At 46.4% G+C, this 19,070-nt stretch overlaps 1 protein-coding gene across 2 annotated transcripts in view; it reads left to right on the top strand.

Moving 5' to 3' along the window:
* LOC124711885 overlaps positions 1–19,070 on the top strand; it is an 88,843-nt gene that overhangs the window by 58,007 nt on the left and 11,766 nt on the right. Inside the window, exon 2 of one of the 2 annotated variants that reach the window (XM_047242127.1) lies at positions 14,268–14,441. The exons of the other annotated variant lie outside the window; for it this stretch is intronic. The gene's annotated coding sequence lies outside the window, so the exon portion shown is untranslated. Of the gene's footprint in view, positions 1–14,267; positions 14,442–19,070 lie in introns of those variants that run through there. 2 annotated transcript variants of the gene reach the window in all.

Below are 19,070 nucleotides of genomic sequence, written 5' to 3'. Positions count from 1 at the left end.
GACTAATCACAAAAACACGAGCACCGGTATCGACCAAAAATTAACATTCTTTACCATCTACAAAGCCCATCAAATAACAGTCCGTCTCTGCGTTAGTGTTTGCAGTGCTCTGTCTGCACTAACCGTTACGTTTTCCGACGGATGGACTCCCCCGCCTATGTTTAACGTTTTCCGTTGTTCGTTTCCATTACCCTGCTTCCTGTTCTTTTTCCTTATGGCCCCTCTGGATTTTCCATTCGTACTCTTCACAGAAACTCTGCATGAATTCCTCACAGAAACACGTCGGTAGCTCTGTTTTCTGCGTCTCTGCGTACGATGCGATCCGTTTCTGGATTCCCTGTCAACTCGTATGCCTAGCATGTACTATACGGATTCTGACTGAAAAAAATCTCCAAAATCTTATTTGAGTTCTGTATCAACCCACTCAACCTTTCTTTAAAATCCTAGCACTATTCTGCTTATGGTATCTCTGCCGCAAACCTTCCGCTAATTATTCAAATGTATTTGCTTTGCTCAGCGTTTCGTGATACATTGCGGCCTTTCTATGAAGTGTTTTAAGACTTGTTTTTCAGTGAACTGTTATTAAATCAGTAATTTTGTGGAAGCAGTTACTGAAGGCACTCATCTCCGTTAGCCAATCAACCATGGCCAGTTGGGAACGTTCATTGAACGTTCAGGAGACTAGAGGATATTGTTAAGTTGTGGCAACGGTAATCCTGTTACTTGTTGTTCTTGTTGAAGTGTCTAGTTACCTCTAAATTAAATACTAATTCCGCACAACCTCACGTACACTGTGTGATCAAAAGTATCCGGACAGCCCCCAAAACATAAGTTTTTCATATTAGGTGCATTCTATTGCCACCTACTGCCATGTACTCCATACCGGCGACTTCATTAGTCATTAGACATCGTGAGAGAGCAGAATGGGGCGCTTTGGGGAAGTCATGGACTTATTTGGATTTAGTACTATTCTTATTAGTGAAGTGCAACCAGCGGTGCCTTGTGGCCGCTAACGCCCCAGTTACCTGCTCTGGAGGTCAGCATACTTTTGCGGCAGTCTACCTTTCCTCGCCGTGTTGATGCTGTCCAACACGGCTTGTAGTTCCAAAGCCTCTTGAATTGTACTGTGCATATGTTTCGGGGAGACCTTGGTTCTAGTGTATCCTTCGGCCTTGGGTGTTTTCATGAAAATGTAGTGCTGTCTGTCTCTTCGGCCTTGCCTAAAAACATTCCATCATTGTACCACCGAGCGAGGTGGCGCAGTGGTTAGACACTGGACTCGCATTCGGGAGGACGACGGTTCAATCCCGCGTCCGGCCATCCTGATTTACGTTTTCCGTGATTTCCCTAAATCGCTCCAGGCAAATGCCGGGATGGTTCCTTTGAAAGGGCACGGCCGCCTTCCTTCCCCATCCTTCCCTAATCCGATGAGGCCGATGACCTCGCTGTCTGGTCTTCTTCCCCAAACAACCCAAACCCCCCAACCTCATTGTACCGGTGATCGGACATTAGGCGGATTGGTTAGTCGGTCGGTCGGTCGGCGCTTAAGCTACCCCTTGTGTGTGTTGCCATCCTGTTACGTGAGCACAACTCTTGGCTGCCTGCCTCACCGCTTATACAGCTGTAGTCACCTTCCTCAGGTCGATTCATGGAGCACTGTCTATGGATCACTCCGTCTTATTTGGATAAGTTGTCATAATTGTTTAAGATTTATCCTAATGTTTTAACATGCTATTGCCTTCCCCATTTGTAATTCCGGTCTTCAGCCGTTAATTGTTTGTAACACTACTTGTGGTCTTCAGCCGACAAATTATTTTCAATTTGCTCTTAATAAGGTCTCCAGCCGTCACTATAGCTTGTTACAGTTCGTTAAGATCATTTTAAAAGGTTTTAGTATTTTAACATGCAACTGCCTTCCTTACTTGTAATCGAGGCCTTCAACCGTTCAGTATTCTGAAAATTGCTTGTGGTCTTCAATCCCCAATAATTTTGAATCGTTTCTTAATCAGGCCTTCAGCCATTAATTGTTTGCAACAATGCTTTTGGCCTTTAGCCGACAAATAATTTTCAATCCTGTTTTAGTGAGGCCTTCCGCCATCACTATAGCTTGTTACAAGTTATTAAGATTAAGAGGGTTTTTTGTATTTGTAAAGTGTAATTGTCCACCTTATTTGTAATTCAGTCCTTCAGCCCTTCTGTATTCTGAAATTGCTGATGGCCTTCAGTCCACGAATAATTTGTAACCTTCTTAATCAGGCCTTCGGCCGTTGATTGCGTGTAACATTGCTTTGGGCCTTCAGCCGACAATAACTTGCAATTCTTCTTATAAAGCTTTCAGCCGCGAGTGTAGCAAAATAAATTTAAAAATGATTGTTGAGAGTTTTTTTTTTAAATAAAGTGTTTGTGTTTTCTGTGCAACCAACCGTAACTGATTAGGCCCCGTCCATACCTATCCTGCTTTCGCTAAGTCCTACGTTTCATCGTCTTCAGTCATATTTCAGTTAAAAGTGCCCGGTCTGCACTGGTAATGATCCGGTGGATTTCTCGAACGATCCTCGCCCTCGGAACAAGTCGTTGAAACGGTCTTCGACGTGGCATTCTTCGTCGATAGCCTGTTCCCGTCCTTGCCAACGAGATCCCGTACTTGTTTGCTGTTTGCCCTCTGTCTACCCCCGTGCATGTGGTGCAGCGCGGCAGGTTCACCTTCCATCTCCTCCTTTGTCTGGCTGCGGGGGATGACACCTTTCATTTGTTCTCTTTTCAGGCTCAGTATACGTGCCTCGAGCCTTCTGATCGGCGGCAGAAGCAGTTCGTCTTCCGCAGAGGCGTCCATTGCGCCTTGTAAGCATCTTGTGTAGAAGTTGCCGTGTTTCGTTTCCAAAAAGCCTTCTCAGCGCTGTATCTTATCAGTTACATTTTTATTTGCGTTTGGCGTGTTCTACCCACCAATCAGTGGTAGAATTATACTCGCCTAGCCTCTCTGTGCACGCATGAATCGTGTCAACAATTTCCTGCCTTGCGTCCGTGAGGTGGCTTTTGTTGAGCTTCCACGTCCCTCTTCCTGGTGGCAGCTTTCTTCTTGGTAGTCGGAGATTGCACTGATACGCGCAGTGGTCTGAGAAGGTCACAGGGCAGACTCCTACTTGTGTCACAGAGGCGGCCACCTCTCTGTTTACATAGACTCTGTCGATTCTGCTTCTGCCACAGTTATAAGGTACGTGAATTCTGTGTGGTCTTGGTGAAGTAGACGCCAAGAGTCTGCTAATTTTAGACTCTTGCAGTTCGGCGCACAAGTTAGGTACCGGGATCTGGTCTTCGGGTGCAATTCCAAAGTTGAAGTCAACTGCCAGCACGACGTTCTTGTGGAGTAGCAGCTCGCAGATGTCCTCGTTGAAGAACTTGCTTCTGGCACGCTTGTTTTCAGATCCCGACGGAGCGTAGATATTTACAAATAGAGTGTCTTCTACCTTCACCGCTAGTCCGCGTCCGTCGGACATCAGTTTCACGTCGGCAGTTTTGAAGCCGTGTCTGACGAAGGTAGCAGTTCCGCAGCGAGTTTCTACGTCGATTTTGCAGATGACGTAATATCCCCGTACCTGTTCTATTGCCACCGTGACCACCTCCTGCGGCTTTGTGCTGCAGGAAGTCGGGAAGGACGTCTAACGTTAGTGCGGCGGTGATCCGGTTCACATTGCACATAATTACGTTGTATACTGAGCCCAGTTACATTTGGGCGGTTTGTGGAGGCGGATCTGTGGCGTGCTGTGGCCGTTCTGGCCTGAGGACGACGTCCTCTGCTTTGGGGGTTGGTGCTGGCAGATGTCGTGTCTGACTCCTCTGCTTCAGATACGTCCATCTTGTCTTCCTTCATCTTTTTCTCGACTGAGGCTTCGTCGCTTGCTTCAGCACTTTTTAGTTTTTCGCGAAGCCGGGACGCTTTCAGAATACGTGTCAGTTTCGTGACTTCTTCTTGATGGTAAGCTCACGCATCGGGGTAGCGGCGTCGGCGCTGGGCCCGGCCTGGGCTGTAGGGCTCTAGGGCGGGGGCCATGGCTGCCTCACTCTCCACTGTACTTTCGCCGTCTGAGTCGGAGCTCAGCTGGCGTTCCTCTCCCACGCTCCCTGCGCCGGCCGTGGCCAGAGCAGGGGCGGGGGCAGCCGGCGGGCTTTCCGTGGCGGCGGCTAACGGTGCAGCCGCTTCCGCTGTGGCCGCCTCGTGAGCACCGGCAGCGTCGCGCGTTTACCGCTCCCGCGTGGCTGGCAATGGCGTTTCCTTGCGGTGCCTCCGCGGCTTCTGTGAGCGGCAATTGCGCCGGACGTCTGAGTCGTAGTTGTGTCCGGCTCTTCGCAAAGCGCGCCAGGCGGAGTGCTTTCACTTCGCGTCTAGTGTTTGCGGTGGCGCTTTCGGTTTGGCGCGCTGTTGGGATCGCTACCGGTCTCTGGCGGGAGGTGGAGCAAGTGTACGGTCGCGTGTGACGATCGGGGAGTACGTACTGCGCGGTTATCGAGAGAGGTGGTGCCGCGAGCGGGGCCCTGTTGTTGGTGGTCGTCACTGCACGCCACGTGCTTCCCCGACCTCTTGGCTGTCAGGGGCTAAGTCTGCCTTACCCGCATGTACGTGGCTTATGAAGGTTAGAAGCCGTAGTGCAGAAATCAGCGCGTGGGACCGTATGTCTTCCTATCGACCGTTGAAATCACTGGCAGCGGTTGGCTCTGACAAGCATTTGGAAGTGCGACGTGTTCACGGCGCTGTGTTGGAGTGTGAGACGTTGAATACTGTTTTGTTTTTCAAGTTCTAGTGAAGTGTATGAGTTTCTCCATTAGTGTTTTTGTTGGGGTCTTCACACCACAGTTTTCGTTTGCCTGTCCGCGGGAATGTGGTAATTGCTTCTTGGTCGCACCGTTTCATTCACACCTTGATTGGGTGATTTAGGGTGAGTGTCGCATGTCGCTGTGCTTCGGTGTCTGTGTAGGCGCTGCCCTTGTTACATCTTCTGGTTTTGGGTAACCCAGGGAGGTGGTGGCTTGTAATGGAAGTTTTAGGGACCGATCTGCTGTGGCCCTGTAGACCACCAGTAACTATTCCGCCTATTGTGATTCGGGCCCCTTTAGACGTGTCACTCACTCACCGAGCTAAGGAAAATTTTTTTGGAAACTGCCTTTAGTCTGAGGGTTTGCGTGCTGGCTTATTCACATTTATCTTGTAACAACTGGCATGTGTAATATAAGTTATTTAACTGTTGAGAGACAATTATTTTAGCTTTAGTACAAACTAGCTACTTAAAGGTGTTTTTCTTTTGTTTTTTGTTTTTTTTTTAGGAATTGTTCTGTTATAGATATAACAAGTTTAAAATCTTGTCATTCTGAAAAAAAATGGCTCTGAGCACTATGGGACTTAACATCTCTGGTCATCAGTCCCCTAGAACTTAGAACTACTTAAACCTAACTAACCTAAGGACATCACACACATCCATGCCCGAGGCAGGATTCGAACCTGCGACCGTAGCAGTCGCGCGGTTCCGGACTGAGCGCCTGAACCGCTAGACCACCGCGGCCGGCGTCATTCTGAAGTTTTTTTCTGGTTTTAGGGCGCATAACTGCTACGGTCATTAGCGCTTGGTCTGTGACTTAGGGAAAGCTAAAAGAAACAAAACTGGAAACCAGTAGCAATGGGAACATAACTCAAACAATTGGAGAAACTAAAAACAGAAGGAAAGCTTAAAAAACCACTGTAGAGGCGGGTTGGTTGTCCCCAAAAAGAGCTTCAAATGACTGACGTCATCTCACTGGCACTAATAAACTCGAGAACGCGATCGGCTGAGCATGTGTCATCTGCTAAAATGGAAGACATATCAGGCGACAGCTGTAGACGGGCGCGTAACGGAGTAAAATAGGGGCACTCAAGTAAAAGGTGTCTTACCGTCCACAGCTGAGAGCAGTGGGGAGAGAGTGGGGGAGGATCGCCACTTAAAAGATGTCGATGGATAAAGAGACAGTGCCCTATACGGAGTCTAGTTAAAATTACCTCCTCCCGACGACGCGTTCGGGAGGAAGAGGTCCAAGCACAGGGAAGAGCTTTCACGTCCAGCAATTTATTATTGGGAAGTGTTGACACGACGACATAAAACACTCCGTAGATTGGCGAAGGGAATCATGCGAATAGCTGGCTGAAGAAGAGAGACTGCAGCCTTGGCAGCTATATCGGCCACCTCATTTCCACAGATACCAACGTGTCCTGGGATCCAGAGGAACGCCACAGAGACGCCCCCCAAGTGGAGGCAGTCCTGAATCCGGTGGACCAGAGGGTGGACAGGGTAGAGAGCTTGGAGACTGACGAGAGAGCTGAGAGAATCTGAACAGATAACGTATTGTATCCGCTGATGGCGGCGGATGTAGTGGACACCCTGGAGAACAGCGTAAAGCTCCGCAGTATAAACCAAACACTGCTCGGGAAGCCGAAAGTGATTTGGGGTGTCGCCAACAATATAGGCACTCCCAACACCAAATGATGTTTTTGTGCCATCAGTGAAAATAAAAGTGGCTTCCTTCATTTGTGCACTTAGAGCAGCAAATGCCCGATGATAAACAAGTGAAGGGGTACCATCCTTGGGAAACTGACAAAGGTCACGGAGCAGGTAGGTCTGGGGATGGAGCCAAGGCGGTGCTGTACCTCAAGTTGTCAAGAAAGTTTTAGGAAAGAGAATGGAGCAGTTGACAGAAGCGGACTCCCGGTGGTAGTAGGGAGCAAGGGCGGCCTGCATACCCTAAATCCAAGGAGGCGTCGAAAAAAATGTCATGGGCCAGATTAGCAGGCATGGAAGACAGATGGCTAGCATAACGACTTAGAAAGACAGCTCGCCGATTGGACAGCGGAGGCTCAGCAGTCTCAGCATAAAGGCTTTCGACAGGGCTGGTATAAAAAGCTCCAGACACTAAACGTAATCCACAGTGGTGGATAGAGTCTAGACGGCCGAACAGAGGAGTGAACTATGCTTCCATAGTCCAATTTCGAGCGCACTAAGGCGCGATAGAGGCGGAGAAGGACCACTCGGTCCGCTCCCCAGGAGGTACCATTCAGGACACGGAGGCTGTTGAGGGATCGCAGACAGCGAGCCGAAAGATAGGAAACGTGGGAGGACCAGCACAGTTTTCTGTCAAACATAAGACCCAAGAATTTAGCGACGTCCGAAAACTTAAGGTTGACAGGTCCTAGATGTAAGGAAGGTGAAAGAAACTCCGTACGACGCCAAAAATTAACACAAACGGTCTTACTGGGAGAAAAGCGGAAGCCGGTTTCGATGCTCCAAGAGTGGAGGCGATCGAGACATCCTTGAAGACGTCGTTCAAGAAGGCTGGTCCGTTGAGGGCTGTAGTAGATCGCAAAGTCGTTCACAGAGAGGGAGCCCGAGACGTCAGGAAGGGGACAATCCATAATGGGATTTATGGCCATGACAAACAGTACAACACTTAGCATGGAGCCGTGGGGTACACCGTTTTCTTGGGAGAAAGTACAGGAGAGAGTAGTGTTCACCCACACTCTAAATGTGCGCTCTGCCATAAATTCGTGAAAAAAAGGGGCAGCCGACCTCTAAAGCCCCAAGAGAACAGTGTGCGGAGGATGCCTGTTCTCAAACAGGTATCATATGCTCTCTCCAGATCAAAAAATATCGCTACTGTTTGGCGTTTCCAGAGAAAATTGTTCATGGTATAAGTGGAGAGAGCAACATGATGGTCAACTGCAGAACGATGCTTTCGGAAACTGCATTGGCCAGGTGCTAAAAGACTGCGGGACTCCAGCCACCAAGCTAAACGGCAATTCACCATACGCTCCAAAACCTTACATACACTACTCGTGAGAGAAATGGGGCGATAACTAGAGGGGAGATGTTTGTCCTTTCCAGGTTTCGGAACAGGAACTACGATAGCTTCCTGCCATCGTCTGGGAAAAGTACTGCCGGTCCAAATTCGATTATAAAGTCGAAGAAGGTAACGCAGACTATGGTATGGTAAATGCAGCAACGTTTGGATGTGGATACCATCCGGTCCTGGGGCGGAAGAGCGGGAAGAAAAGAGTGCATGTTGGAGGTCCCGCATGGAGAAAACAGTGTTGTAGCTTTCTCGATTTTGAGAGGAGAAGGCAAGAGGATGCATTTCCGCTGCGCGTTTCTTCGGGAGAAACGCTGGCGGGTAATTTGAAGAGCTCAAAATCTCAGCAAAGTGTTGACCCAATGAGTTAGAAATTGCGACGGGGTCCACTAATGTATCATGCGCGACAGTGAGCTCAGAGACCGGGGAGAAACTAGGCGCGCCAGATAACCGTCGAATCCGACTCCAAACTTCCGAAGAGGGAGTGAAGGTGTTAAATGAGCTAGAAAATAAGTCCCAGCTTGCCTTCTTGCTATCGCGGAAGACGCGACGGCATCGCGCACGGAACTGCTTATAGTTGGCCAAAGTAGGATGGTGTCTGAAAACGCGAAGAGCACGTGGCCGCTCACATATTGCGTCACAGCATGCCTCGTTCCACCAAGGAACTGGGGGGGGGGGGGGGGGCGCCGGGGCAATTCGGAGGTGCGAGGTATTGAACGTTGCGCAGCTGTAAGAATAACGTCTGTAAGATAAGTGACCTCATCGTCGACGCTAGGAAAGTGGTGGTAATCGAATATTGCTAGAGACGAAAAAAGTGTCCAATCGGCTTGGGCAAACTTCCAGTGTCGAGGGCGCATATATGGCAGTTGTGGCTGCAATCGAAGGACACATGGAAAGTGGTCACTCAAGTGTGTATCAGCAAGGGCGAATCATTCGAAGCGCCGAGCTAGCGGAACAGTACCGACCGAAACGTCCGAATGAGAGTAATTTGTCCTGGAGGCAGACAAAAATGTAGGGTCCCCAGTGTTGAGGCAAACAAGATCCGCTTGGTGGAAGACGTCTATCAATAGTGAGCCATGCAGACAAGGATGTGGAGATCCCCAAAGCGGGTGGTGGGCATTGAAGTCCCCAACCAGCAAATAGGGGGGTGGAAGCTGACCAAGAAGATGAAGGAGATCAGCTCGTGCCATTGGTGTGGACGATGGAATGTATACAGTACAAAGAGACAAGGTGTATCCAGAAAGGGACAGACGGACAGCGACAGCTTGGAAGGAAGTGTTTAAGGGGATTGGTTGATAATGGAGAGTATCATGGAGAAGAATCATGAGTCCTCCATGTGCTGGAGTGCCTGCAACAGAGGGGAGATCAAATCGGACTGACTAAAAATGGGGGAAAACAAAGCGTTTTTGGGGACACAGCTATGTTTCCTGAAGACAGAAGATGACCAGCGAGTAGGATCGTAAGAGGATCGACAATTCATCCCGATTGGCTCGAATGCCGCTGATATTCCGATGGATAATGGACATAGGGTGGACAGAAAATGGAAGAATGTGACCAAGGTTGCCCTCAAATGCTCAGAGCTTGCGACCGACAGCGTGGAACGGCATTCAGCCGAAGGCAGTAGATCCTGATCCATAGGTTGTTTAGGAGCAGCTCCTGCCACCAGCGATCGGCCGGTTGATCGGCCGCCAGCAGTGCGCCTCGGCGACACAGGAGACAGGTGAGGGCGCCTACCGACAGGTGGTGCTGTAGATGAGACACGCCGTGGCGGAGAAGGAGAGGAACTGGGTTTTTTATTAGCCTTCTTGGAAACAGGATCTTTAGATGAAGGAGGAACCGATGATTGTGATGTTGGGGTACGTAAAAAATCTTCACGAGTATGCTCTTTTTTGGAAGTCCGGGTGTCTGACTTTTGGGCTCGAGATTTAGCAGAACCCAATGAAGGGTGAGCCATAGAGTGAGCAGGTGATGGTGGGGAGGTTGAACGGGCGATCTTTGCGCTGGCCGATCTGACGACCGTGGCACTAAAGGTGAAATCACAAGCCTGCGTGGCCGCCTCCTTTGTTGGTCAAGGAGAGGCAAGGACAGTGCTGTATTTACCTGTCTGAGGCACAGTGGGCTTTCGACTGGCGAATAATTTTCGAGCACCAAAGGTCGACACCTTTTCCTTCACTCTGATTTCCTAAATGACCTTTTCGTCTTTAAAAATGGGGCACTCTCTGAGGAAGCAGCGTGGTCACCCATACAGTTGATGCAACGAGGGGATGGAGGTGGAGAAGCACACTAATGGGCATCCTTGCCACACATAACACATTTGGCCGGACTGGAAGAGGACTGGCTGGTATGAATGAACCGCTGACACCGATAGCAATGCGTAGGGTTAGGGATGTAAGAGCGAACGGAAATTATCTCATAGCCCGCTTTTATGTTCGATGGGAGTTGAACTCTGTCAAATGTCAAGAAGACAGTACGGGTTGGAACGATGTTCGTGTCAACCCTTTTCATGACTCGATGAACAGCCGTTATGCCCTGGTCAGACAGGTAGTATTGAATTTACTCGTCGGACAATACGTCGAGGGAGCGTGTATAAACGACCCCACGTGAGGAATTTAAAGAGCGGTGCGCTTCCACCCGGACAGGGAAGGAGTGTAGCAGTGAAGTACGCAGCAATATATGTGCCTGGAGGGCACTGACTGTTTCTAACAACAAGATGCCATTTCGTAATCTGGAACAAGACTTTACAGGACCTGCAATTGCGTCAACACCTTTCTGAATAATGAAAGGGTTGACCGTGGAGAAGTCGTGACCCTCGTCATACCGAGAAGCAACAAGGAACTGTGACAACGATGGAAGAACTGTCTGTGGCTGAGACTCATTGAACTTACGCTTGTGAGCAGACATAGTAGTAGATGAGGAAACCATTGCAGTAGTATCCCCCATGATTACCGGCGTCTCCAATGGCGCGCTCCTCCCTTGTGGGGGCCCTCTCTGAGGGCACTCCCACCTTAGGTGATTGTTCACACCTCAGGTCACACCTCCCGACAAACGGACGGAGGGTCCAATCGGCACTTTCGGAAGGTATCAGCTCGGGTAATCACCCCTCCCTGGGCCTGGCCGTTACCAGGGGGTACGTACGTGTCCTACCTGTCTACCCGGGGCGGGGAATTACGCGTTACCCCGTCACCGGCTACGCATGGAAGTGCGTGGGTTGGCCTTCAGACACGCACAGGGAGGAAGAAAGAGAAAGGGAAAAGAAAGAAGAGAGGTCTGAAACGCTGCAGCGGAGAAAAGGGTAAAGAGAAGATATAAGGAAAACAAGAAGGACAAAGGAAGGACAAAGACTTGCAAGCAGAGAAAGCCAAGAATGTGTTACATTTTCGAGCGTCCGTCTCCAGACGTAGGCACAAAACACACTCCCAGAGTGGGGGTAATGGAAGGAAAGAGACAGAGGAAAGGGGGGGGGGGGAGAAGAAGATGGGGGATGCGGAAAAGGAAGATATGCAGCCCGGAAAGGAAGGAGGGCCACATTAGCTCGGGGTCCCGTTCTTGCTACGCACGTATCCGCAAAAGAGTTGTGGACCCCCTGGGGGGGACATTCTGAAGTTGTTAATGTCATACCTTGCAATATCCTTTACATAGAGAAAATTTGCCAGCTATTTAAAAGAGTTTTTTTATTTATATATATATATATATATCACATTAAAATCTTACTACTGGGAAGTTGTTAACGTCATACCTGGCAATCTTCCTTCACCTCGTCGTCGGAGCTGAATCGCTGGGACCACAATTGACGCTGACAGGTACTGTGAGTTTCTGAAAAAACTCAAACGGGCAACTGAGAACCGGAAAAGAGGAATGTTGAGCAAGGGCATACACATTCTCCATGACAACGCTCGCCCACACATCGCTCGTAAACCGTTGCTCTCCTGCAACAGTTTCAGTGGAACAAATCACCCACCCACCCTATAGTCCTGAATTGGCTCCCCTATTCCCTAGTTTAAAAGAACATTTGGCCCGAAAGCGATTCAACTCCGACGACGAGGTGAAAGCGTAACTTTGTAGCCTTACTCTCCAGCTACACTATGCTACAGTTTAGGGGCACTGTTTTATAGAAACAGGCAGTTGGCTCTAAGCAGCCATCTTGTAGCGTGCCGTGGTCGCTCTCACTCAGGACACCCGAGCTTTTCGCCCGACGCTGCTGCTTGTCGCTGAGTGTCGCGTATCCAGAAGTCGCTCGCTGTCGGTCGCTTCTGTCGCTCACGTAGGACACGGCCTCAGTGAGCAAGTGTAAAGTACTGTGACTAAAATTAACAGGTGTTGCACATCAGGGTTAAACTGTTTTGTACTGAGAAGTCATTTCCTATGTACTAGTATTCAAAGTTATTTTGTATTTGAAAACATCTGAAACTCAGAGTGCCTGCAGGCCCTTTAAACTGTCTGTTGTGTGGCTGTGGTAGTAGCCGATTGGTTCTTGTTCCTGATACTTTTCAATTCAAACAGTTGTGGCTCATATAGTTCGGTAATCTAATTTAGCAAGGAATATTTTGCACATGTGTGGTATTGGTTGACATGTGAGAGCCGCCTACTTGAAATATTCTCTGTTTATATTATTCTTACGGCCACTTTTAACATATTCTAGCACTATTGCTGCCATATACGTTGATTTAGAGTAATATATGGCAGTAAAATGGTCTATGTCTAGCCTCAAATCACACTTCTGTGTTTAAATTGTTATCACTGAATACTTTCAAAACCTTTCACATGTTATGATGTAGGATACAAGAGCTTATGAATTCACAAGTCGTAGCCATATGTTGGATTAAGTATCAAGCATGTAGCTCCAAATTATTTCATGCTACTGGCTGGACTTAAATTACCAGTTAATGCAAGTTTGTTTCCATGTATTGTGTCGATCCAGGCCTTTATTTGAGGACATCCTGCTAGACGATTAACTTCATTAGAGCTTTGAACTGGAACTTCCAAGTACCTGTAATTGCTCAGAAAAATTGTTAACCTGCTTACTTTAGTGGCGGCTAGAGCCGTGAAGTTGTTTTAAAAAGTTTTTTGGTGTTATATCTGGCCAAGGGATGGATTTTTAAAAAAAATTGATCTATTCCTCATATTAATACGGCTAGTGCCGATTTGAAGCGGTAATTTGATTGTAGAAATTAAAGACAGCTAAGCGCCGAGTTAAATTTATAATGTAATATGTTTTTATAAGCTGCTCGAATAGTTCGAAAATTTAAACGGTTAGTGCCGACTCAAATTATGAGTTCAAAGTCGGCTAAGCACCGACTTAAACGACATGTTTTCTATGTTTGCGCCATCTTTGAACCATTGATAAATTTATTTTGTATTGTACATTGTGTGCAATTTTAGTGGCTACTGTCAGTTCAAGTAAGAAAATCGAATTAAGTATATCAAAGCGGGTACACACCGATTAAAATTTTAGTATTTTGAGCGTTGTGTACTCATGCGTAGACGGTTACACCCTTTGCTGATTTGAATTATTCTATGGCTATGTGGTTATTCCCATAGAGCGGCTAGTGCCAATTGGAACCTAGAATCATAAATGATCCCTTTAGGTGACACTGCTGGGAATTGTGGCGAATATTGAGGTCTCATTGTCTCGTAATTATTAAATAACGAAAGGCCACTTGAATTTGGATTGCCTTTTAGCTTGTGCCGTTTGAAACTTAAGAACCCTGACTGATCGGGCCTCGTTCAATTATGTGTTTTTATGCAATGTAACTAACGCCAACTGACATAGAATATGTTTCAGGCACTATAATAAAATCCTCAAGAACGGCTGGCTGTTATGTGCCTAGCCACAAAGAACACGATCCCAGTCCGTCGAGACCAGAGTTCATACTAACGTCGTTGATTGACATCTGTTGTGAATGGAATGAAAATTCGATCAAATAATGTTGGTCACATACTAAACATATCCACAAGGTTCCACAGATATTTGAGTGGTGCTTCGTAGTTCCGTCGGAGTGTATAAGAGTAAAACGTGTCTCCTAGAGTGTGTTGCCCGGCAGGGCAGCACAAAGCGAGACCACTCACTAACTTGAATGGATGGACGAGCTGTGCAATGGGGAAAGCATTCCTCACGGGACAGATTGTATTATTTTCCGATGTAATAAATGGTTTTTCAATAAGGAAGAACTGACTTTCATCTGTGCTCATAGAAACTTCTCTGCTTCTTTCTCACTTTCTCTCTTTTATTCTTCATCTCTTTTCCTTTCTCTCTCTCTTCTGCTTGAGTCTACAATTTATTGTTTGATTGACCATTCAGCAGAAAATTATAGATTTAAAGCTCTCTACTTCCGTTTGCACTCCCCATATTTAGTGAGGCACATCCTCAGCTTAATTAATTTGTTATTTCCCTGTTGTTTCAGGAACAACACATGTGAGGAAGACTGACGTCTCGTTTCCACGTTTCAGTAGAAGAATTCTGATGATTAATCAGAAAAATTCATGTACTGTAAAAACTGTCAGCCAACAAACATAAATTCGTGTATCGTGACAAACTCATAAGTGGCAAACACCTTTTTTGTGAAAGAATAAATATCATCAGCAACCACAAATGCCTGTATCATGATAATTGCTACGTTTCACCCACACCTCCTTAAACTGTCCTGCTGAGATTAAATGTCCAAGCACACATAAGCCCGATGCCGTAGCCGAGGTGACTAACGCATGCCTGCTCTACAGTGGGGTAAGCTTGTTCGAATCCTGCTGATGGATGAAATTTTCACTACCAGTACTTGGCAGGCAAGGGCAGGAGAGGCGCTAGCCTAAGGTCTATATTAACCAGTTCTGGCGCCATTATCTTGGATTAATTCCATACCTTTCCCCAATGTGTCACAAAGTGAGGGCATGCGACACTTTCCTTCTTTTTCACTTTCTTGGCTTTCGGGGCTATCCCATCCAGTCACCTGAATATTAATGTGAGTTACGACAGTAAAAATGGAAGGACAACACTACACCCAGTCTCCGAGCAGAGAAAAATCTCCGACCAGGCCGGGAATCGAACACAGACCCCTTCGCGTGGTTAGGGGACGTTAAACTCGACTGTCCCCTTTCTTTATTTTGTGTTGCCTTTTTTTCCCGAGATACCTTTTGAATTATTAAAGCTTGGTACTATTCGAGAGGAGCAGACGATGTGACGGCCGGTGGCGTGTTTCACCCTCTCCTTTCTTTCATCATCATCCAACACGAACATCACACTATATTACACACACACACACACACACACACACACGCACACACACACACACACACACACACACACACACACACACACACACACCACACAAATCATTATAGTCACCAAGACTTTAGCAGATACACTTACATACACAGCTCATATTTCGTGACGGAATGGTGTCTTCGGGCGCGTAGACTAGGGAAAACATTTCCTATTACGAAGCTGAACCTGCCTTTTGCGGTCTGGGAGCCATTCATGCCATACGACTTTACTTTAAGTTTTTACCATACATTAAGATAAAAGATTCACTGATGGCATATGATAATATTATAATTCCTTTTTTCTTTTTAGCTTCAGTAGCACCACTCTATTAGCAAAACTAATTTCATTTGGCACTCACCGCTACAATCTTGGAAAAAAAAATTAAAATAATCTTAGGATAGGAAATGTTACCAGTACTGAACAAAAGTAACGCTAATTTGAATCATATGTAATTAATCTAAGTTTTAGAGTGATTAACAATACCTTCTTCTGCTTTCCGTGCAGACAGGAGAGGAGACAAGAAGTAAGTGGTATAAGAAAGCTGAGCTAGCACAGAAAAAGTCTTAAACTAAAAACATAACGAAAAGTTTACGTAGAGATTACTATTTATCACATCATTTGATATCTAGGAACGCTGTGGATTCTCTTTCATGATGTTCTGTTACACAATATCCTTGAATGACGGTGACAAAACTTTTGTAGTCGACTTGACGACGCCGTTCAACGAATCATCACTCTACACTTACACTCACGTAGGGGAGTTCATTACTTTTTATTACTACTGTCACAATTCACTCGCATTCATAAGTAGTGTAATTCTTTCTTCTTCTCATGTTTTTGAAATCAAACAGATTTACTTAATTGTCATGGATAAAGTGTGTGTTTTATAGATCATGAGTTTCATTATTTTTCACTTCGAGTGTAGCGTTTCTGTAACTGATTCTGGTAAACAACGGCTCGATTTTCATTTGGAAACGTTAAATATTGGCGTTACTGTTCATTTACAAAGAAGTTGAAATAATTTGGTTGAGAATTGAAATAATTTACTTAACTCATTTTCAGTATTCGACAATTGGGCCATCGGACAGGCGACAGGTGGCGTCAGTAGTTGTGGGATGGCGGCAATCAATAGTGCAGGAAGCAGGTGATGAGTAGCGCTGAGTTGGAGTGGCATGGGGCATCACGAATCAGCTGGGTGATCACTCGCTCAGGCGTCATGGAACGATTGTGTGGTGGAAACAGACATGCCGTTGCAGAAATAATAATAGTTGTGATCAGATAAATTTTATTATTATAATAAATCAGTTTCTTACTTACAGGTCAATCATAGATGATGTAAGAAATATACACTGAATTAGGAGATCCACGTGTTATTATAATTGATATGGAGACATCGTTTTAGAGTTTATTTTATATAAAAACTGAACTCTATCCGAACAGGCCTTGGAAGGTCCAACGGTTCCGTTTGGCCGCCGTGTCACCCTCAGCCCATAGGCGCCACTGCATATCGTCAGCACACCGTTCTCCCGGCCGTATGTTAGTTTGCGAGACAGGAGCCGCTAAGTCTCAATCAAGTAGCTCCCCAGTATGCCGCACAAGGGTTGAGTGCACCCCACTTGCTAGACAGACCGGATGGTTACCATCCAAGTGCTAGCTCAGTCCAACAGCGCTGAACTTCGGTGATTTGACGGGAATCGGTGTTACCACTGCGGGAAGGTCGTTGGCATTTTAAATAACAAACTTTTGTTTTATTCTGTAGCGGAATTCGTTAGTTTCTTTTTTATTACGTACTGCGATGGGCGTTGAATCAGTCTCTGTCGTCACTAAGGATCACAACAGACATAATAAGCGTCCTTCGTAGACTTATTTTCGTATCAACTCTGATCCTGCCGTTTGAACGTCTTTCAGCGACAAGCAAGTACCTCTCGCGCCGCCGTGACTGTCACCGGGTACGTGCGCTGCTAGGGCTCTCAGCTGGCGCCAGGGTACAGTACGTTTGCTACTGCGTTCGTCGTCTGTTTGGTGGGATTCCTGCTTAATCAACTCAACGTCGACCTTCTTCTGCACACCAAACCACGGCCAACTAGCGACTCACGGGACTGAACGCAGGTAAGTGAAGTTTTCACCTCTTTGGGGCTTTTGCAACAGCTAAATTGTCTGGTTGCACTATGCACACATGACAGACCCAGGAATTTACTCAAATATTGCCCAGTAGGCTAAAACTTTTTTTATTCCAGTCACAAACGTTTAATTGCTTTATAGGTGCATGGACAAATTTCACAATAACTTTGACACTCGTTTTCACTCTAGAGTGTGCAGAGAAAACCAGATTTCAGGCAATCCCTCTCACCACGGACAACGCAGTGCCGATGGACTTCACTTAACAAAGCAGCGGCATTTGCGTAGACTTGTCAGTACTAACAGCCAAGCAACACTGCGTGAAATAACCACGGCAATCGATATGGTACGTACGGCCATCACTTAACAACCGGGAGCAGCGATATTTAAAATTTACGTTTTTATAACATTTACATAATGTAGAGGGTAACTGAGAAATTTTTTTGTTGAACATTAAAGTTATTGTTGTATTTTGGCCGCGCGGGATTAGCCGGGCGGTCTTAGGCGCTGCAATCATGGACTGTGCAGCTCGTCCCGGCGGAGGTTCGAGTCCTCCCTCGGGCATGGGTGTGTGTATTTGTCCTTAGGATTATTTAGGTTAAGTAGTGTGGTGTCACCGCCAGACACCACACTTGCTAGGTGGTAGCTTAAATCGGCCGCGGTCCATTTAGTACATGTCGGACCCGCGTGTCGCCACTGTGTAATCGCAGACCTAGCGCCACCACCAAGGCAGGTCTCGTGATACGAGAGAGCACTCGCCCCAGTTGTACGAGAACCTAGCTACCGCCCAGTTGTACGAGAACCTAGCTACCGACCAGATGTACGAAGCCTTTCTCTCTCATTAGCCGAGAGACAGAATAGCCATCAGCTAAGTTAATGGCTACGAACTAGCAAGGCGCCATTAGCCATACAGTGATTGTACTTAAAGTCTCCTGTGTATCGTCAAGATCGATGTACCACTATGATTGAGTAAAGTTAAGTATTAAACCTGCTCCGTACTTTTCTTCCTAACATTAATTACGTATCCTGTTCCAGTACTTCACGCCCGTCTGCGTTAGTCTAGCTTGCCTTTTCAGCCATCTCAACTTCACGGTGTCGGCCCAGATACCGACACAACAAGTAGTGTGTAAGCTTAGGGACTGATGACCTTAGCAGTTAAGTCCCATAAGATTTCACACACATTTGAACATCTTTGTTGTATTTTGTGATCTCACAACTTAATTAGACTGAAAAAAAAAGAATGACTAAGAAAAAATTCGCTTGTCCTTTCATCACATTGTAATAACAGGTCCAGCATGTTTTTTTTTTTCTAACCAGAGTGGGGAGTAATTAAAAAATGCCAGTCAATACACACACCCTTGATGAGATTTTTGTATCTGTATCAAGTCCTGCAGTCTCTTCTCCGCATGTGTTTTCTCATATTTCCATTATGTCATGTAGGGGGATCATGCTGAGAACAGTAGTGATTGATTTTTTTGGCCTCATTTCTATTATGGCAGATATTAACTATACCCTCTGCTTTAACCAACTATCCTAAACATGGATTTGAGTGGAATTAAAACCCCTAAACATTGGTAAATTCAAGTACAATTTCTTGGTTTATATTCATAGCAGAGCCTGGGAATAACCGTTGAATTTAATTTTTCGAAGTTGACTTGGGGCTCCAGTCTGGTAGGGTATGTGTGTAGCAAGAAAAACTTCACTAGTGGCCACGCAGTTGTTCCCCTCATAGCAACACACAAGGCAACCATTTGTTCAAACTTTAGATTTTGAACCGATGAAAAATTTTGATCAAAGGAAGCAGGCACAACAAAATAAATAGTATTATTGG

The sequence above is a fragment of the Schistocerca piceifrons genome, chromosome 8 (genome assembly GCF_021461385.2).
Source record: "Schistocerca piceifrons isolate TAMUIC-IGC-003096 chromosome 8, iqSchPice1.1, whole genome shotgun sequence".
Taxonomy (NCBI): domain Eukaryota; kingdom Metazoa; phylum Arthropoda; class Insecta; order Orthoptera; family Acrididae; genus Schistocerca; species Schistocerca piceifrons.
Note: the sequence above shows the minus strand (reverse complement) of the source record. Positions and strands in the feature narration are given on the sequence as shown.